Source organism: Pelobates fuscus, chromosome 7 (assembly GCF_036172605.1).
Source record: "Pelobates fuscus isolate aPelFus1 chromosome 7, aPelFus1.pri, whole genome shotgun sequence".
Classification (NCBI taxonomy): Eukaryota; Metazoa; Chordata; class Amphibia; order Anura; family Pelobatidae; genus Pelobates; species Pelobates fuscus.
The window spans coordinates 126,110,249-126,132,644 of NC_086323.1; the positions used below are offsets into that span (position 1 = coordinate 126,110,249).

The 22,396-nt window shown below is 46.2% G+C and overlaps 1 protein-coding gene across 1 annotated transcript in view; it reads left to right on the forward strand.

The window, feature by feature from the left end:
* The window catches only part of SLC38A3 (solute carrier family 38 member 3), a 124,388-nt gene that overhangs the window by 33,907 nt on the left and 68,085 nt on the right, over positions 1-22,396 (forward strand). The window lies entirely within an intron of this gene.

Consider the following 22,396-nt stretch of genomic DNA (forward strand, 5'->3'; position numbering starts at 1 on the left):
TGGGCTTGCTGGCTGTAAGCCTGTGGCTTGCTGTAGGCCTGTGGGCTGGCTACTGGCCTGTGCCTGGCTGCTGGCCTGGCTGGCCAATGGGTTGACTGGCTGGCTGGTCTGTAGGCTGGCTGACTGGCTACTGGGGCACTTGTAGATTATTTAAAGAAATAATCCATGCACAATAACCACTACTGCTCTGGTGCCAGGAGGGCCGGGACCCCCTCCCAGAGTAAGTAGTCAAACCGTTTAAGAACAGTTTGACAACTTACCTGGGGTCTGCTGGGATATGGGGCTGTAGTAGGGTATAGGAGCAGTGGTGCAATGTGTGCGGGGTGTAGTGTGAAAGGTTCAGTGTGTGTGTGTGGGGGGTGTAGTGTGTGAATGTGTAGGGTGTGTGGTGCAATGTCTGTATGAGGGGGCTGTGTATGTGTGTGGCAATGTTAGTATGGGGGGCTGTGTATGGGGGGTCTGTGTGTGTATGGGTGGGCAGTGTATGTGTGTGTGTGTGAGGCAATGTGTGTAAATGTGTATGGTGTGTGTGGGGGCAGTGTGTGAATGTGTATGGTGTGTGTGTGGGGGGGCAGTGTGTTTATGGGGCTTGAGTTCACTCTCACCACTGTGACCACCAGGAATCCCTGGTGGTCACAGTGTTGAGAGTGAACTCTAGCCCGTAGCTCCAGGGCTAGAGTTAACTCTCGCGAGAGCCAGAGCGCGGCTACGCTCTGTGCTCGCGCAAGAAAGACCCAGAGGAGCTGCAGGTTGAGCTCCCGGGTCCTCTCTTCCTCCCTCCCCTGCTGGCTGCCCGCACGGTGCCTGCGGACCGGGGAGAGAGATCGGCCGGCAGGGGAGGGGCAATTGCGCCGTTGCCCCCTGGATCCACCAGTGATATATACAGTCCCACTGTGTGCCTTTTTGTCTCCCCCCAGTCCCTCTGTATGTTTCTTTCTCCCCCTCACTGCTCCTCTGTGTCCATGTCTCCCCTCTCCTTCTTAGTCTCTCTTACCCCTCTACCTCTTTCTCCCCCTCCCCTTGTGTGTCTTTCTCCTTTCTCCCTGTGTCTCTCTCTTCCCCTGTGTCTCTTTCTCCCCCACATCTCTCTTCCTCTCTGTCTCTTTCTCCCCCCTCCACCATCTCTCTATTCCCCCTCTTTCTCCCCCTGTGTCTCATTCTTCCCCGTCTGTCTCTCTCTCTCTCCCCCTCTGTCTCTTTCTCCCTCCTCCCCCTGCGTCTCTCTCTATTCTCCCACTGTCTGTTTCTCCCCTCTTCTCCTGCCTCTATCTATTCCCCCCTCTGTTTTATTCCCCCTATCTATTCCCCCTCTCTGTTTTATCCCCCCCTATCTATTCCCCCTCTCTGTTTTATTCCCCCCTATCTATTGCCCCTCTCTGTTTTATTCCCCCCTCCCCCTGTTTTATTCCCCCCTCCTGTTTTATTCCCCTCTCTGTTTTATTCCCCCTCTCTCCTCCCCTGTTTTATTGCCCTCCCCCCTGTTTTATCCCCCCCTCCACCTGTTTTATTCCCCCCTCCCACTTTTTTATCCCCACTGGTTTATTGCCCCCCCATTTTATTGCCCCCTCCCCCTGTTTTATTCCCCCCTTTTATTGCCCCCCTCCCCCTGTTTTATTCCCCCCCTGTTTTATTGCCCCCTCCCATATCTATTCCCCCTCTGTTTTATTCCCCCTCTCCCCCCATTTTATTGCCCCCTCCTCCCCCTATTTTATCCCCCCTTACCCTGTTTTATTCCCCCTCCCCCTGTTTTATTGCCCCCCTCCCCCTGTTTTATTGCCCCCCACCCCCTGTTTTATCCCTCTCTTTTATTGCCCCCCTCCCCCTATTTTATCCCCCCTGTTTTATTCCCCCTTACCCTGTTTTATTCCCCCCTCCCCCTGTTTTATTGCCCCCTCCCCCTGTTTTATCCCCCTCTTTTATTGCCCCCCTCCCCCTGTTTTATCCCCCCCTGTTTTATTGCCCCCCCTCCCCCTGTTTTATTCCCCCCTCCCCATGTTTTATTGCCCCTCTCCCCCTGTTTTATCACCATTTACCAGAACTCTGAGGGGGCCGGCTGCGTTATACGCTGGAGCCGCCGGGCGGTCCGGCGGCATTCCTGTTCTGGCTGTCACTGACGCTGAGGACGGGAGGAGGGAGGAGCATGTGTCTCTCTCACTCATGCTCCTTTGCGGTTCCCACAATTCCCAGCACAGGATGCTGTGCTGGGAATTGTGGGAACCGCAAAGGAGCATGAGTGAGAGAGACACATGCTCCTCCCGTCCTCAGCGTCAGTGACAGCCAGAACAGGAATGCCGCCGGACCGCCCGGCGGCTCCAGCGTATAACGCGGCCGGCCCCCTCAGAGTGTGTGCCACCGGACCGGCCACCCGGTGGCACCCTGATGCCGAGGCCCCGGTGGGCCAATCCGGTCCTGCCGCGGGGCCCCCTGATGGCGATCTTGGCGGCGGGCCCCCCTCCTGGCCGGGCCCTCGGACCATGTCCGAAGTGCCCGACCGGTCAGTCCGCCCCTGGCTATCCTACTAAATCCAGCGCGAGCTACTGTCTAGTGACTTTATTAAGAGCTAAATGCAGTGTCAAGACTAGTGGCTTATGGATCTATTTGGTAGGTCAAACGTCATGCAACTGACGTGGGTATTTAGCATTTGGTCACACTCGGTCCTATGTAACTTAATCCGAGCTATTGCTGGTTTAAAGTGTTGAATAACTTGTGAAAATCGCAGATTCAACCGTCCTAAGTTCACCCTAACAACTAAATGGGGAACAGCATATAAAAGGTAGCTGGGATAGATACATATATCCCTCTCAATTTAGCCGCTGTGGAGGATAATCATATGCTTCTCAGAGCTAAAGCCAGACAGTTATACCTTTAAATGCATAGAAATTGTACCCATTTGGCGAATGGGTACAATTTTTATGCATTTAAAGGTATAACTGTCTGGCTTTAGCTCTGAGAAGCATATGATTATCCTCCACAGCGGCTAAATTGAGAGGGATATATGTATCTATCCCAGCTACCTTTTATATGCTGTTCCCCATTTAGTTGTTAGGGTGAACTTAGGACGGTTGAATCTGCGATTTTCACAAGTTATTCAACACTTTAAACCAGCAATAGCTCGGATTAAGTTACATAGGACCGAGTGTGACCAAATGCTAAATACCCACGTCAGTTGCATGACGTTTGACCTACCAAATAGATCCATAAGCCACTAGTCTTGACACTGCATTTAGCTCTTAATAAAGTCACTAGACAGTAGCTCGCGCTGGATTTAGTAGGATAGCGGTATCCATTGGAGAGACATATTCGGAGGTGAGCCACTAAGGCAAGACTGCACTTTGAATTAGATGTGATTCTATCTACTCTATTTGTTACTACTATTATTACTGTTTCAGTTTGTACAGCAATTATTATTTCCAGTAACATATTCAACTAGTCTGGTTCCTTCCAGCCTGTTGTTTATTTCTTTGGTTCTTTCAATATTTAGGGGTTAAGCCCCAGGACATTGTCTGGAGTGTCCATCAAGGTGAATATTTCCACCAGTGAGATAGTCCCATTTATTTGGGCCTATTCTCATAGGTGGCAATTCCTCCGTTTCGTCTGTAAGAAAAGTGGGCCCACCTTAGAGGGTGATGTGAATAGAGGGAGTGGTGGGAGGGGTGGCTCGCCAGACCATCAACGGTAAGGTGGGAGAGGATTGGCAGCCCTTTTAAAGGGAATTCAAGTCCCTCCCACAACTACAGGCCAAGGCCTTAAAATTTGTAGTCGGGGCAATATGGCTATGATGAACAAGTAACATAGCATATTATAACCATTAAACATATTTAGATTTACACTAGTCGGTGTGGTGTGCCGGAACCGAGGAAGCAGTAGGCCTGTAATAAAAGTGGGCAAAAAGAAAAAAAAACATACAACATTTATTCATGTAACAAAACCTTGTTTATTTGGACAAGTCACGAAAAGCTTGCCTTAACTCTTTAACTGGGTTTGGAATGTAAAGAGTATAGGCGGCGGATTTCCAGCGCCCCATAGCCTTGATGATATGAGCTGGAATGAGGTTGGCAAAAGCTGAAGATGCTGCCCTATGCGGAAGCAGTGTCCTGAGAAAAGGATTGCATTTAGTCCAAGCCTTGTTAACAGTAAGCGAACATAAAGCATAAATTTTGATGTTGTAAGGATGGAGCCGTGAAGTTCTAATAAGGGTTGTTGTGGTTGTTTCTGGACTGTGATGAGATAAGTATCCAGGACTTTTACAGGGCACCATTTGTTTTGAGTAGGGATATAGTATGTCCTATAGTGCTAGTTTTAGACTGATGTAGGGATATACATAATGATATAAGGTTTTCTGGATATCAGACGTTTTCAGGTATTGCGTGGCAGTTATATTTCTAGCGGTAAATTCATTGGGACGTAAGAACCCATAGAATGCTAGGTAAATGTCAGTTTTGATTACCATATTGGTCATGTGTTCGAACGGAGCTGAATATAATAAGTCGGAGAGTGAATGAAAAATGTCGTTGTTGATGGGTAGCCTTTGAGATGGTACGTGTGTATCAATCTTTTTTATTCCTTTCAGTACGGTCTTTATCTGATATGATGAAAGGAATCCTGTATTGTTAGGGTGTCGTAGAAGCATGTTGTGTTGGATGCTCTTTAAGGTACAGTTTAATTGTGTTAAATGATAATTTTAAGTTAAGGTGGCAAAAAGAAGTGAACCCCAAAATAGATTCCAAAGCAAACATGTCAAGCACGTGAAACTCCGCTATAAACTTAGTGAAAATGAGAAGAGCCCTATCGTATGATTTCCTAGTGTTGACAGAAAGTGCAAGGTGAGAAATGTGACGTGCATGGTTTAAAAAGACATTTAATCCATGAGCATGTCTTGGAATGGCAGGGCATGGGTAGCCAGTCTAGAAGCGGTGGGCAGTGTCTGGAAGAAAGCCTGAAAATGAAACCGAGACAAATGGTCAGCTGAGATGTTTGTGAAACCTGTGACGTGAATACATGTGATAAAGAATTGGCAAGTGGACGCTAACCATGTAAGTTTCCTCAACAGTCTCATGATGACCAAAGATGACGATCGGCCTTTATTCACAATATGGCAAGTGGCTAAGTTATCTGAATAACATCTGACCGAGTGACCGGACCATTTTGGTCCCCAAGCAATGGCAGCTGCCACGATCGGATACAATTCAAACAAGGTCGAAGTAGCGGAGAAGCTGGGCAGGGACTTAACGCCTGTAGGCCATGACCCCCAAAGCCATTGATCTCCCCAGATGGCAAAACCAGAGTTTGCTGCAGCATCTGTCCAAATGGTGGATGTAATGTCAGAGAGGGCGGGAATAAACATAGCTCGCCCATTCCAAGATGTGAGGAAACAGCGCCACATGAGTAAATCAGAGGTTGCATGAGTGTCTAACATGATACGTGATGTGTCTGTGGTGAATCGTGGGAATAAAGAGAGTAAACGGGAAATTAAGGATCTACCCTGCAGGATGATTCTCATGGCAAAATTGAGCGACCCTAGCAGTGATTGAAGTTCCTTGCGGTTGCTAGTTGCAAGTAATGTTCAATGCTTGATACGGTGCGCTCAATCTTATCCTGGGGAAGGCTAGCTTGCATGTGGATTGAGTCCAGTTGGATCCCTAGAAACTGCATGCTGGTGTCAGGACCTAAGGTCTTGTGCGGGGAGACTGGAATAGTCTTGGACTCAAAAGGAGCCAACATGTGTGTAAGGCTGCTAGGGGGGAGTGCATTTTTTAAATCGTGAGGAAATCGTCCAGGTAATGAATAACGGGTGGACATCTGAACACATTAAGTAATAACCATCACAAAGTTTCAGCAAACGTGTCGAGAATTTTAGGGCTGCTTTTGGAGCCAAAAGTGAGTCGTGAGAAAAAAAAAATAAAGCCCTTGCCACCAGGGGCGTATTAGCCGCGAGGCAAACAAGGCATTTGCCTTGGGCGGCATTTTCTAGGGGGCGGCAAAAAAAGCCGCCCCCCAAATGCCCAAGGCAAATGTCTTGTTAGCCTTGCGGCTAACAGACATGCTGGGCTGCTGCTGCTGGGCGGTCGGGCGGCGCTCTTGGGCGGCTGGCGAGGGAGCACTTCATCTGAGCTGTCTGCTCAGCTCCCTCGTGCGCCGCAGAGTGAGGCTGGGAGCCGGAATATGACGTCATATTCCGGCTCCGCCTCCCAGCCTCACTGTGCGGCGCGCGAGGGAGCTGAGCAGACAGCTCAGATGAAGTGCTCCCTCGCCAGCCGCCCAAGAGCGCCGCCCGACCGCCCAGCAGCAGCCCAGCAGCCACTGGACCACCAGGGAAAAAAGATCCCCCCCCCCCCAGCATTCCCAAAGGTAAGGAGGCTGGGGGGGTTTGAAGTAAAAAAAAATAAAAAAAAAGTGTTAATGTGAGTGAGTGAGTGTGAGTGTCTGTTAATGAGTGTGAGTCTGTTAGTGAGTGTGTGTGTCTGTTAGTGAGTGTGAGTGTCTGTTAGTGAATGTGTGTCTGTTAGTGAATGTGTGTCTGTTAGTGAGTGTGTGTCTGTTAGTGAGTGTGAGTCTGTTAGTGAGTGTGTGTGTCTGTTAGTGAGTGTGAGTGTCTGTTAGTGAATGTGTGTCTGTTAGTGAATGTGTGTCTGTTAGTGAGTGTGTGTCTGTTAGTGAGTGTAGTGTGTGTGTGTGTGTGTGTGTGTGTCTGTTAGTGAATGTGTGTCTGTTAGTGAGTGTGTGTGTCTGTTAGTGAGTGTGAGTGTGTGTGTGTCTGTTAGTGTGTGTGTGTGTCTGTTAGTGTGTGTGTGTGTCTGTTAGTGTGTGTGTTTGCCTGTGAGTGTGTGTGTCTGACTGTGTGTGTGTGTGTGTATGTTAGTGAGTGTGTGTGTCTGCTAGTTTGTGTCTGCTAGTGACTGAGTGTGTGTCTGTTAGTGCGTGTCTGTTAGTGCATGTCTGTTAGTGCGTGTCTGTTACTGAGTGTGAGTGTGTCTGTTACTGAGTGTGAGTGTGTCTGTTACTGAGTGTGAGTGTGTCTGTTAGTGTGTTTGCCTGTGAGTGTGTGTGTGTGTGTCTGACTGTGTGTGTGTGTGTATGTTAGTGAGTGTGTGTGTCTGCTAGTTTGTGTCTGATAGTGACTGAGTGTGTGTCTGTTAGTGCATGTCTGTTAGTGCGTGTCTGTTAGTGCGTGTCTGTTACTGAGTGTGAGTGTGTCTGTTACTGAGTGTGAGTGTGTCTGTTACTGAGTGTGAGTGTGTCTGTTAGTGTGTTTGCCTGTGAGTGTGTGTGTGTCTGACTGTGTGTGTGTATGTTAGTGAGTGTGTGTGTCTGCTAGTTTGTGTCTGCTAGTGACTGAGTGTGTGTCTGTTAGTGCGTGTCTGTTAGTGCGTGTCTGTTAGTGCGTGTCTGTTAGTGCGTGTCTGTTACTGAGTGTGAGTGTGTCTGTTACTGAGTGTGAGTGTGTCTGTTAGTGTGTGTGTTTCTGTTAGCGAGTGTATGCGTATCTGTCAGTGAATGTGTGTGTGTGTGTATTTAGAATGCGGGACGGGGTAAAGGTTGGGTGGGGGTGGCGCGGTGGGGGGTGGGGTTGCCTGAGTTTTGTCCTGCCTAGGGCAGCACAAAACCAGGATACACCACTGCTTGCCACTTAATGCCATGCAGATGCCATAGTGAAGGGTTGATGGGAAGTACTTTAAAAGCATTGACAATGTCTGTTTTACTGAGCCATGCACCTGTACTACCCGCCAAAATGGCCCAAATGGAATTGTCGATAGTGGCATATTGTAAGGAAAAATTTTCAGATGGTATAAGGCAATTAAGACTTGGAACAGTGGAGGAATGTGGTGCTGATAAAGTCAATAATAAGTCTGGGTTTGAGTGAAGTTTTTCCCGTGACAATCCCTATGGGGTTGGTTCTCCAAGATGTGAAAGGTGGGGAAACAAAAGGCCCCAACAAAAACCTTTGCTCTATCTCAGTCCTTATAACTGTACACACTAACTCTGGTTCATTTTAATTGGTTTGCAAATTGTTGCATTTTAGTGTCCTGGTTGGCAAGTACTAAACCCGTGTGGAACCCCTCAGACAGTCCTTCGATGATAAATTCAACCAAATGCTGTAAGGGATGTTGTTGCAACAGTGCAGCCCATAACGTGATGTTGATGCAAGTGTGGTAAGATTTAGGGAAAACTTTATTCTGGCACATGGACTTTGCATGAGCCCTAAAACAATGAGAACACACGTGTAATAACCTACATGAACTAAAACCACAAGTGCCCGCTTTAAAATTATTGCAAATTTGAGATTTGCCCAAGAACACAATGTCCCTACCCAGCTTATCCTTTTGGATTCTGGTAGGTCTTGCCGAGTTCGGGACAGAGTGTCCCTGCTCAATTTCTGCCGTATTAGGGCAGAAGTTTGTACTATGCACATACTGCAAAAGCCGGGGGTCTGAGGCCTGCAAAGTGTCTGCAGAATAACTCAATGTCCAGCTTACTCCAAGTTATGCTGTAATTGAGTCAGAGCTGCAGCCACTTTTGCAGAGAAGGAACGGTGGTAGTCATAAAAAGCAGTACCACTGTATTTGTGCCCCAGATCCACCAGCTTGTGCATATAAACGTCAAATTCCTCTCTTTTCTCAGGATAAACCGAGCAATATACATCCCTATAAATCCCGAAACTCAATACAACTTCAGGAATAGACAATTTTTTGTTCAATCTGGGGTCTCGTGCCCTTAGAACCACTCAAAAACATCCTGGAAGGCAATAAGAAGTGAGACTAGATTAACATCCTTCCCTTTCAGAATGTCCTTTTTAATATGAGCTGGGACCATGTGCAAGGGGTTGATACTCTCAGGAAGTCTATTTAGGGCCGAAGGACGTATACCTCCGAGTATGAGGATGGGTGTTGGCCTCGTGGGACCACTAGCTTATGGATTTCCGTGCCCCCCCCCCCCACGCGCTTACTTTGCGTGAGCTGGGACCGCAACACATGGCGACCCCTGCGACCGCGGTTTGTATGCCAGTGCATGCAGATACACATACACTTAAAGGACCACTACAGACACCCAGATCACATCAGCTCAATGAAGTGGTCTGGGTGCCAGGTCCCTCTAGTTTTAACCCTGCACCCTCAGGGTTAATCACAGTGAGAAGATGCTGAACGTCCATAGGAAAGCATTAAGTAATGCTTTCCTATAGGTGGTTGAATGCGCGCGGCTCTTGCCACGCATGCGCATTCGGAGCTGAGAGGCGGATCGGAGCGGAGAGATACCCAGCGCCAAGGGAGTCTGGTGCTGGAGAAAGGTAAGTGCACACTCACTTACAAAACACACACTCACTAACAGACGCACACAAATTAACACACTCAGTAACAGACACACACAGTAACACACTCACTGACACACTCTAAAACTAACACACACACACACACTAACACACACACTCTAACACTAACACACACACACACTCTAACACACACACACACACACACACTCTAACACACACACATGCATACACACTCTAACACTAACACACACACACTAACACACACACACACTCTAACACTAACACACACACTAACATTAACACACACACTAACACTAACACACACACACTAACACACACCCACACTCTAACACTAACACACACACTAACATTAACACACACACTCTAACACACACACACTCACACACGTTTTTTTTTTTATCTAATCCCCCCAGCCTCCCTACCTTTTGGAGAGCTGGGGGATTCCCTGGGGTCCAGTGGCGTCACATGGCGGGCAGGCTGGACGGCGCGCGAGGGAGCACTCTCCCCTGAGTGCTTCCTCTTCAGCTCCCTCACGTGCCGCGTACTGATGCCGGAGCCGGAATATGACGTCATATTCCGGTTCCGGCGTCAGTGCAGTGCGCGAGGGAGCTGAAGAGGAAGCACTCAGGGGAGAGTGCTCCCTCGCGCGCCGGCTAGCCTGCCCGCCGGGTGACACCAGGGCCAGCCTCGGGGGGCCCTGAGGTCAGGGCTGCCATCAGAAATTTGGGGGCCCCTGACAAAGCACAAGGTCTGGGCCCCCCCCCCACCCGCCCCCTCCCTCCCGGGCCCGTCCACGCCCTACCTAGTCCGCTGACAATGATGCGGGACTGAATGTGGTGTGTATAGTGGAAGTGAATTAGAATGTGTGTAATGGATGTAGTGTTTGTGTGTATTAGATACTGTTTGTGCAGTGAATGCAGAGTGTGTGTTTGTGTAGCGGATGCAGTGTGTATAGTGAACGCAAAGTGTGTTTGAGTAGTGCATGTAGTGTGTGTACAGTGATGTAGTGTGTGTTTGTGTAGTGGATGTAGTGTTTGTATGTACTAGATGAAATGTGTTTAGTGGATGCAGTGTCTGTAGTGGATGCAGTGTGTGTATTAGATGCAGTGTCTGTGTATAGTGAATGCAGAGTGTTTCAATTTGTGGTGGATGTAGTGTGTGTACTGTGAATACAGGATGTTTGTGTAGTGGATGCTGTGTGTACAGTTAATGCAGAGTGTGTGTCAGTATAGTGAATCCAGAGTGTGTGTTAGTGTGTAATGAATGCAGAGTGTGTGTTAGTGTGTAGTGAATGCAGAGTGTGTCAGTGTAATGAATGTAGTGTGTGTGTGTGTGTGTTAGTGCAGTGAATGCAGAGTGTGTGTAAATGTGTAGTGAATGCAGAGTGTGTGTTAATGTGTAGTGAATGCAGAGAGTGTGTTAGTGTGTAGCGGATGCAGAGTGTGTGTTAGTTTGTAGCAGATGCAGTGTGTTAATGTGTAGTGAATGCAGAGGGTGTGTTAGTGTGTAGCGGATGCAGAGTGTGTGTTAGTGTGTAATGAATGCAGAGTGTGTGTTAGTGTGTAGTGAATGCAGAGTGTGTCAGTGTAATGAATGTAGTGTGTGTGTGTTAGTGCAGTGAATGCAGAGTGTGTGTAAATGTGTAGTGAATGCAGAGTGTGTGTTAATGTGTAGTGAATGCAGAGAGTGTGTTAGTGTGTAGCGGATGCAGAGTGTGTGTTAGTTTGTAGCGGATGCAGTGTGTTAATGTGTAGTGAATGCAGAGGGTGTGTTAGTGTGTAGCGGATGTAGAGTGTGTGTTAGTGTAGTGAATGCAGAGTGTTAATGTGTAGTGAATGCAGAGAGTGTTTGAGTAGTGCATGTAGTGTGTGTACAGTGATGTAGTGTGTGTTTGTGTAGTGGATGTAGTGTTTGTATGTACTAGATGAAATGTTTTTAGTGGATGCAGTGTCTGTAGTGGATGTAGTGTGTGTATTAGACGCAGTGTCTGTGTATAGTGAATGCAGAGTGTTTTAATTCGCTATCTATGTGTGCAGGGAGGGAAAGTGGGGCCCGGGCCCCCCAGGGCCGCCGGGCCCGTGACAACCGTCATGGTTGTCACCCCCTGATGGCGGCCCTTCCTGAGGTGGCCGGCTCCTGGGCCCACCAGGGGAAGAGGCCTGCCACAGTGGGTACATACCGGGTCACCCTGCGACCCCGGTATGTACGCCACTGGATGACGGATTAGTCGTGCTTGTAAAGCAACCGTCTGTAAGATCAGGGCACCTAAGGAAAGTGAAATGTTAAATGCCTACTAAATTACAAACACTTTTACTAGCAAAACCTACAATAGTAACTGTAACCAAATTACTAACCTAATAAGTCAAATATTTTTTGACAAAGTTGTCACAAATCAAAGTTGTTTGCAAATCCGCAATCAAAGTTTAATTCCCGTAATGAAACCTGTGGGAATGACATCAAGACAAAAGTCAGTTATATATATCAAACCCATCTATATCATTTAATTAAAATAGCCCCCTAACTCATAAGCATAAAATTGTAACTGTAGGGGGGCGGGGCCGGACCGCCAAGCTGGATGGTCGCAAGCAAGATAGGCTCCAGCAAAATTCCTAAGATTGAGGCATTAAAACATGACTTACAGCCTAAAAGCAGATCAACAGCGACAGACCTCAGTGCAGGGGACACACTGGATCCAGGGAGAGGCTGGCTCACTGAGCTGCAGTCCCCTGGAGGAGAAACCATCAATGTGGCAGTCGGGGCCTTCTCCGGTAGTGAGTGGGGCAGACGGCCGCCGCCCGCTATGCTACCAACAGCGCCCAGCCAGAGGCCCAGCACCGAGTGGACCAGGCCCAGTTCCCCCCCTATGGCCCGGTGGGGATCATCCCAGTCCTCACCCAACGGCCCCGACCACAGCACCGCAACCAAGACACGACGACATCATTACAGTGGTCGGCGGCCCGAGTGCAGCAACTAAGATGGCGGCTGCCATGTGCTCAAGAGGCGGAGGAGCATCCTGCCCTCTCCCCACGCCAGCAGCTCTCAGCACAGCTCCCGGGCTCAAGCCCGATGGACCCGCAGCCTTACGACCTCATGAGGCAGAGGAGCAGAGCGACCCTCACAGGTCCCTGCAGCTGACCAAACCGGGGATGAGTTGTGCCCCATCCACACTACCGACAATTGCTACACCGAGGGGACGGAGCACAACACAGAGACCATCCCCTCCAGAAACAACCACCCTTGTCGACAAACGAGGTAACCCTGCAGCGAAGCCGATCTTACACTCGCCTCATACCCGGCTAATATTGCGGAGACCAAGACAAACCCAGCATGGAGAGAAGCAGCAAGTCTTCCCAGACACCTCCCCGCACCACACCTCGGAAGACACTAGTCTCCTGAAACATGAACAAGGCAGACCCAATTTACCTCAGAGGCAACTTGAAGGGGACATGCACGGAATCCAGCTTTCTGACTTAATGGACTCTAACCCCCTGCCTCACCAACGTGGCAGAGCGGGCATCGGCTAACCAACAGACTGCTCCCTTACGTGCGACCCCAAGTCCACCATGCTGTCGACCCTTACTTGCCGTGGAGCCACCGGAAGCCTAGATTAAACAGGGTGAAATCCTCAGAGACGCAACCAGGGACGGATTAACATAGGGAATGATGGAGCTGCAGCTCCAGGCCCAGGCCCATGTAATAGGCCCATTTAAAAAAAAAAAAAATACAAAATTTTTAATTTTTGAATTGTTTTTTTTTTTTACACACTACTCTTAGGTTTGCCACCTGACTGGTATTTTACTGGCACAGCCGATATTTGAGGCTGCCTGGCCGTGCCGGTATTGCAGTAATACCGGCAATACAAATACAGGTATTTTTCTCAGAATAAATGGAGATTACTCTGCAATACCAGCACCAGCCAGTAGGGGTCACTGTGTGTGGATAGAGGCAGGGATAGGAAGTTACACAGCATATCCCTGCCTCTCTCTACTACTCACTGATCCGTGGGGGGGGGGGGCAGCAACACAGCACAGAGTCCAGACAGCAGCTCTACAGCTCAGGTAAGTGAGGGATGGGGGGAAAGGCAGCAGCGACACTGAGACACTAGGGGACACTGAGACACTAGGTGACATATGGGAACACTGAGACACTAGGGGACACAGACACTAGGGGACACATGGGGACACAGACACTGGGAGACCTGGGAACACTGAGACACATGGGGACGCTGTGAGACATAGGGACATTGGGAGACACTGAGACATTGGGACACGGAGACACTATGTCCCCATGTCTCCCCATGTCCTCCAGCCAGTGTCCCTAGTGTCCCATGTCTATGTCCACAAGTGTCCGTCCCCTAGTCTCCCAGTGTCCCCTAGTCTCCCAGTGTCTGTGTTCCCATGTCTCTGTGTCCCTAGTGTGTTAGTGTCCCCAAATGTTTCAGTGTCCCCATGTCTCCCAGTGTCTGTGTCCCTAGTGTCACAGTGTCCCCATTTCTCCCAGTTTCCCCAAATGCCTATGTCCCCGGGTCTCTCTGTGTCCCCATGTCTCACTGTGTCCCCAGTATCCTAGTGACATGGGGACACACTGAGACATTGGGACACTGGGATAAATGGGGACACTGAGACACTGGGAGACTAGGGGACTTGGCGACATGGGGACACTGACACTGTGATACATAGGGACACTGAGACACTGGGAGACAGGGAGACACTGGGAGCAATCCATCTATACAGCAGAATCAAACTGTGAGTAGTTTGTTGGTGATTTTACAGAATTTTCTCTGATATAACTCCTTGTGGTTTACATCATGTGATGTCACGCATAACTAATTAATTATACAAATGATTAAGACTGGTATTTTTTTTCCAGGTGGCAACCCTAACTACTCTTCACATACTCTTGCTTAAAGGAGCACTATAGGGTCAGGAACACAATCATGTATTTCTGACCCTATTATGTTAAAACCACCACCCTGGCCCTGGCTTCTTGCCTCCCTAAATATAGTAAAATATTACTTGTATTCAAGTCTGCGGCTGCTGGCTCTGCCTCTGAACTGACTGTCTGCTGACATCATCAGAAGTGGTGGTCCAATAAAAAAGGTATTACAAGAAATGAATTTTATCTGTTTTTTACATCTATCTATATATATATAGTAAACCAAGTAATCAACTACCTATAACGTACACACACTTTACAGCCCCTATACACATATTACCCCCGATAGACAAATACATACACTACACCCTCTAGACACTCTCTCCTCTACAACTTCTAGACACACACATAAAATCTCTACAGCCACTAAGCCCATACACGCATTACAGCCGTGGGGACACACTACAGTCCCTAGCCATACATAGTACCCCACAAACAGACCCCTTCAACCGTATTTCCACAAACAGCCTCCAACCACATGTAAAAACAATGGGAAGCAAAAATACACAAGTAAGGCACCCTTTACTAACCGTGTCCACCTTTGTCCTCTGGTATCCTACTCATGGGGACAACTGAGACAATTCACCAGTAAACTCAGCACAAGCATGTCATTAAAGGGACATTCATCCTTTGCATCACTTTGAGATAACTATCTAATTCAAATGCAGGCTGAACAAAACAGGTAAATAGGATTTTTGGGACCTGTTATTTGTTTACTTGTTTCTTCTTTCTTATGCTTGCCACACTCACTCCAGGAGAAGTGCATTGGGCATGCCTGACAAATCTACACACATGCAGTTGGAAGATCTCTTCACCTTGCAACATCTGACAGGGGGAGAAGTAGGGAATCTGATCAGTGTGGTCATGCAGAGCAGGCTCTGGTTTGGGGTTTTTCTTTCCTTCTGCTGCACAATGATGCCCAATTTCTGTCATTGTGTGTATAAGAGGGAAGGGGGAGGAGGTTGAAGAAACTCCCCTAACTGAGAGGTGTGCCCAACAATGCAATCTGACCAAGTTTATTAACGTTTATTACATACTTTTCAAAGTTTGTCTTGCTTTATTTTGGTTTGTATATTTGTATAAAAGTATTTGCTTGCTGGTTTAAAAAAATAATTGTCACATGCACATTCCTTATGCTGCATAAACCACACTGTAAAGGATCCTGCTATCCGTGCAGCGCTGATCCTTGTAGCGTCTCCCGAAATCCAAGCTGAAAAGAGTGAAGTAGTGATTATAGCTCCCAATTCCCCAAACATGAGTCGAGACTTCATGAAGGAGTAAAACGAATGTGTTTATTGATGGCCAAAATCAGCCCTTTTATGATGGTCTCCCAGCAAGGTAACTCCCACATGGGACCTTGTGGAAGACTGTAACAAAATATGCAGAACCAATCAGTATACAGTACAATTCTTATAGACACCCACAGGAAGAGTGTAACCCCTCCTCTGTATCCTGGAGATAATTAACGTACCCCTCCTCTCTATCCTGGAGATAATTAACTTAAGTGGTTGCAGAGGACCTAATTATCTCCGGGCAGAGAGAAACATGTGCTTTTTACCTTTTAACAAAACTGTATTGAAATCAAAAACTCATGTTTCGCTGAACGAAGTCCCCATGTTCCACACACCCCCAGATAGCTTGGATCTGAGCGCATATTATAGGTGAATAGCGCTCAGATCCCACGAACACAGTTCTCAATAACGTCGAGTAAAGTTCAAGTTCACCAGCTGTAATGGAAGTTAAACTGCACGAACCCACATACGAGTGTAACAGGGGAAATGTACAATCCAAGAAAGTAAGGCGAATGGTGTGATCCAGAGACAGAGGGCTCTGTCCCAAGTGCCTTAAGACCCCATGACTTAACGGGCCAGCATTCCAGCGTAAGAGGCTAGCAATCCGGCTCCTCCAAGAGATAGGGGGGCAGGGCAGTTTGTTACATGCAGACCCAGTGACAAAAGCCATTTTGTCACACACACATTGCATTTATTTTCTTGGAGGGACATCAATTTAACGTACTCTCTTAGAGGCAACATCATTGGTGATGACATAACAGCCCATTCACTGTCTCTGTCCCCCATGACCCCTGCTAAAAGGACAGTGTTGGCATTTTAACTACTACATCTAGTAATTGGAGTCTGGAGTCCCCTGGTACCACTTTCCAGTGGTAAATGATTTTAACTTTAAATACTAAACAAGAGTCCCCGGCATTCCATCCCCTCTGTGTTATGTGGGCTAATGTGAAATGAGAAAGCTGACCACAACTCCCATTGCTGGTAGAAGGAAAGGTGTGATGTCTGCCTTAGCCATACCTCTACTTGGGGACAGGCTGTTAGTGGCCAGGTACCCTCATTCAGTGTGAAACTGCTTGAAATTACTAACAATGAGTGGAGGGACAGTGCCAGGGGACTCCAGGCACTATAAAAAAAGTAAATTAGACGCTGCAGTGTTCCTTTAAATGACTGGTACAATTATGTTTTTCTAGTCTGGCTTTGCTTGGCAGGTATGGAAAACATCAAACCTAAAAAAAGTTCAGGCTGAATCCTAAACTTGTTCAGACTACTGAATATTTTTGAAAATACCTGCTGAGAATGTCCTTCAGATACAGTATTTTTAAATTGGTTCTCACTTCAATTTGGAAGTCACGGCAAAGCAATTAAAATAAACTGGTCATTGATATGCAGCACATTGTCCCGTGCTGCCACCAGCAGCTTTGAGGCCTGACGTTTTTCATTCAGACACGTCTTCCATTAATGCATATTTTCCATGGGTACTTGTTGACCACTTGCTGTATGCAAATATGTTGATAGCAGACTGACGACTTTAATATCACTGATATCTGAGATGACAAAGGTCATCTTTGGTAGCGGCTGAGATGCAGGACGTTTGTACCAAACAGCACTAACAAAAGAAAAAAAACAGAGCAGAGAGAAAAGAAATCTTCAGAAATGCTACGTTTACAAACAAGTTAGAAAACGGGTATTGGAGAGGTATGTCTGTCTGAGAACTTTATTATCTTTTATTGGGGCATTTAAACAGATTTCTGTTGATTTTAATTAATATACAGCACAGCATCAGATTCTGTACAATGAACAAAACACACACGAAATGTAGACAGAGGAAGCTTAGCAAACAGGAACACAGTGTGCTAACAGGCCACTGCAAGAAGCTTCCAATTTTATCACGAATGACATCAAATTTACCCTATGGCATCGAGGATTTTTTTTTCACTACTGGTGCCCTTGTGAAATAGCCATTATAATAAACAGAATTGTTTATAGCATCACAATGTTAGCGTTATTGATTAAAACAGGGATTACCGGGGATTTGCAAATCAGTTTCACATGTTAGGCCAGAATAGCCAATATAGAAATATAGATGAATTGGTAAAAAAAAAAAAATGTTTATTTTGTCCATTGTGGCTTAGAATTTACAATTCCTTTGTCAATTTCCCACATATCCTGGGTTCAGTAAATATCCCAGATAACTGTAAATGATTTCTCTCAGAGATAGGAAAATAAAATATTTTGTTGTAGTGTTTTCATTTTACTCAGTTGTTTATATTCCTTTTAGATCCTTGGAAGCTGTCAGGAATCAAAGAAAGGTTTAGTGTCTCTAAACCCTATGTCTCTTTAACGTAGATAATGTAAGACCTGTTCCCAGAATCCCATTCTACTATCAGTAAAAAATATACTTGCATTATTCATTTATAGTGGCTAAGACTTTCGCGCACAATCAGAGACTGGTAAATTGTTAACTTGTGAAAAAAAACACAATACTCTCAGATACATCAAATGATTTAAGTAAGGGTTATCGTATATCTAATTCACTTGCAAACAGAGATAAAACTAAGATAGCAAATAATTGTGAGGATTGTTGATTGGGGATATAAATCTAAGCCATGATGATTGCATTGCAACACATCCCAGTTCCAGGTAGATGTAGCATGTCTGGAGTCATTCTGATGCAAAATACAATGAGACTTCTGTCAATCAATAAACACAATTTACCTAAAATTATTTGGGCTTCGAATTATGCGTTTTATACATGTTTTGTGCTAATTTAGTAAAAAACCCTGGATGTTGGGCTACGGTAACATTCCCAGGACATACTTGAAAACCAGAGTAATCTGAATGAACCTTTCCTGTTAAATACTTTGTTATTATTATTATTATTATTATTATTATTATTATTATTATTATTATTATTATTTGTGGTATTTTGAATTAAATGCAAATTCTTAAACCTGTGTATGTTTGGCTGTTCTTTGATCACACTGCTGCAATTTTGTGATGAAGGAAATAAATAAAGTTGGAAGTTATAAAGGATTGCGTGATCATACACAGTGCTATTTGATGTGTGTGTGTGTGTCTGTTGGGGATTATTTATAAAATTGACAAAGGAAATCCAAATTATAGGCTGCAAATTCTGAGCAAATTCTGAACTGACAGTTCTCCACAATTCATTGTTTAGTGAATATACTCCTCTTTCTCAATGCTCTATGAGGGAGAGGGGGTTATTTATAAAAATACAAACAGTCACCTTAACTTACTTTGCTCCCCAAGAGCAGAGTATGGAAAAAGTTACTCATTTAAGCCAACTTCAACTGAAACTTTCTTGAAACTGAAAACTGTGAAGTAGAGATCTGTAACTTGCCAGCAAGAGTGCTTATAGTAGGGGAAAAAATGCAGATGCCAAATAAATTTATATCAAACTGGGTTTGCTCTGTAACAAAAATGAGTAGGAATCCTTAAGCCTGTGTTTGTCACCAGGGGGAATTGATGAACGAAGGCCCCTCTTTTTATAACTATCACTATCCCTGGGAACTTTTGTAGTTTTTAATAGACATGTGCAATTTGTTTCGGTCCGCATGTGTATTCGGACGAATTTCGGGCAATTCGGACATTCGGGTACTTCCGAATGTCCAAATTGCTGAAGTGCCGAATTGCCGAAGTGCCGTATTGCCGAGGTCCCGAAGTTCCGAAATTACCGAATTTCCGAAGTGTCGAAGTGCCGAAGTTCCGAAGTGCTGAAGTGCCGATGTTCCGAAGTTGCCGAAGTTCCGAAGTGTCAAAGTGCCGAAGTGCCGAAGTTCCGAAGCACAGTATTGACTAAGTACTAATATACTTACCCAGTGAAAGAAGAAAAATGTTACATTGTATACAATTTTAAATAAAAAGTATACAAACATAGTCAAGATTCACCTGTAAGCATTTGCAACACTTACAACAATCAAGTAACATACATTCATATAAAATGTAAGTTACTTGGCCAGTCAATGGAATGACAGGAATGAATAAGTAGATAACTCCCTAATTCCCACGGCATTAGGGAGCTATCTACTAAAAGGCTGAAAGACCTAAATTGGTCTTTCAGACAAATTTACTAATACTAAGTAAACATTACTTAGTATTAGTAAATTATGCCCCTACTCGCTATACTGTGAGTAGGGGCATGTCTATTAAACAGTGAGCAGCCTGTGGCTGCTCACTGTTAAAAAAAAAAAGGTCCCCTTCCCGAGCCCCCACCCCTGAGGGGCAGGTGGGGGCCCTAAATTTCAATAAGGGGGGGGACCTAATGTCCTCCCCCCTGGCCCTCACCCCTGAGCGGTGGGTGGGGGCCCTAAATTATAATAGGGGGGGACCTAATGTCCTCCCCCCTGGCCCCCACCCCTGAGCGGTGGGAGGGGGCCCTAAATACTAGTAAGGGGGGGGACCTAAGGTCCTCCCCCCTGGCCCCCACCCCTGAGCGGCGGGTGGGGGTCCTAAATACTAATAAGGGGGGGGACCTAATGTCCTCCCCCCTGGCCCCCACCCCTGAGCGGCGGGTGGGGGCCCTAAATCCTAAAAAGAGGGGGGGACCTAAGGTCCTCCCCCCTGGCCCCCACCCCTGAGCGGCGGGCGGGGGCCCTAAATACTAATAAAGGGGGGGACCTAATGTCCTCCCCCCTGGCCCCCACCCCTGAGCGGTGGGAGGGGGCCCTAAATACTAGTAAGGGGGGGGACCTAAGGTCCTCCCCCCTGGCCCCCACCCCTGAGCGGCGGGTGGGGGTCCTAAATACTAATAAGGGGGGGACCTAATGTCCTCCCCCCTGGCCCCCACCCCTGAGCGGCGGGTGGGGGCCCTAAATCCTAAAAAGAGGGGGGGACCTAAGGTCCTCCCCCCTGGCCCTCACCCCTGAGCGGCGGGCGGGGGCCCTAAATACTAATAAAGGGGGGGACCTAATGTCCTCCCCCCTGGCCCCCACCCCTGACCGGCGGGTGGGGGCCCTAAATACCAATAGGGGGGGTACCTATTGTCCTCCCCCCGGCCCCCACCCCTGAGCGGCGGGTATAGCGAGTAGGGGCAAAATTTACTAATACTAAGTCATTTTTACTTAGTATTAGTAAATTTGTCTGAAAGACCAAATTAGGTATTTCAGCCTTTTGGTAGATAACTCCCTAATACCGTGGGAATTAGGGAGTTATCTACTAAGCAGCTGCAATAGAAGTGCCGAAGTCTGAAATTCTGAAGTTCCGAAATGCCGAAGTTCCGAAGTGCCGAAGTTGCCGAAGTTCCGAAGTGCCGAAGTGTCGAACTGCCGAAGTTCCGAAGTGCTGAAGTGCCGAAGTTTCGAAGTTGCTAAAGTTCCGAAGTGTTGAAGTGCCGAATTGCCAAAGTCCCGAATTGCCAAAGTCCCGAATTGCGAAAATTCTGAATTTCGGAATGCCGAACCAAACTGAAAATTTTCCCCGTGCACATGCCTAGTTTTAAAGGACTTAGCCAACAGATATTCTCCCTCTTCCCATGGGATAATAAGGGGGTAAAGGAGCAATTGTCCCTGTTCTACTAGCACACAGGGGTTGTAGGATGCAGCTTCACAGTAAGCATCATTTGTCATATATTGTACGCTTGTATTTGCAAGGCATTCAAATATCCCCTTTCTATAATTGTAAAGCGCTGTGCAATATGTTGGCACTACATTATGTAAGGAAGGCTGAACTTGATGGACGCAAGTCTCTTTTCAGCTATGTAACTATGTAATTAATTCTAATTATTTTTTAAAACAAATGGTGGTGTGTTGGTATGCCATTGACATAATACAGCGGGGGTAAGATAAAAGACAGGAATTATGTAAGACTTTAGGAAGCCCAGCTCTGTGCCGCTTTCTCCTTGAGCTGGATCCACACTCTCGTTACCCTCCAGGCCTGGTGTAGCCTAATGGGATATTTCCTGGGATCTGTGAGTTTTGTATACAAAACAAAAAAAAAAGTCCACATGTATTTGTACCTGCCCCAAGGCTAAACATCTCCTACTTTCCTCTGGAAGGGATTGAGAGTTTTTCCCCTATACTGTTGTTAATTTAAGACTGGACCTGAATACTGACAATCATTTACGTCTAGATTGTAAGCTCAATGGAACAGGGCCATCACCAACTTATTTGCCAAGATTATTTTGTCTGTTATTGACTTAAACAATACGTTTCCATATGTGACTTAATAACAAAAGGGGAAGGCATTTGAAAGATAATGTATAATTCAGGGATTGCTAAAGAGATTTGAAACAATCGGATTATTTTCCCGTTTTGGGCACTTTCCACCGGCCATGAAAGAGGACACCCATTTAAGGTATACATTTATTTATTTTTATTTTAGAGCCCCTGACCTGCAAACAGCTGTAAAAATACTTGCTACTTTAGCCAACTCAATAAAATAACCAGATTTATCTCAATTTTTACAACAAAGTTAATCTGTACAATTTAAACAATGGAGACGGTGTAATATATCATCTAAAAAATCGTTCACAAGCTTGTCTGTTATAGTGTCATGTGACTGCATTTCAAAACAATTTAATTAAAACAACTCACTGAACATATTATAAAATTTAGGCAAAAATATTTAAACTGGAAACAAAAATCTTTATTTTTGCCTAATATTTTTCTCAATTTATTGATATACAAAAGACAAAGATGATAAAAAGTTAGTCCATAAAATAACATTTCTTAGTGTGTTTTTTGCCCCCTGTGTTATTTACACAAGATCAAAATATCCATGTCATCTGGATCAAAATCATTATTTACTCAGGAATCAGTGTATATTTAATGACAGCAATAATCCACTAAGCATGTTACCATAACAATACTGCCATAAACCCATTTAAACCATTCTTTCCTTTCTACAGGAAAATAAACAGGTTAAC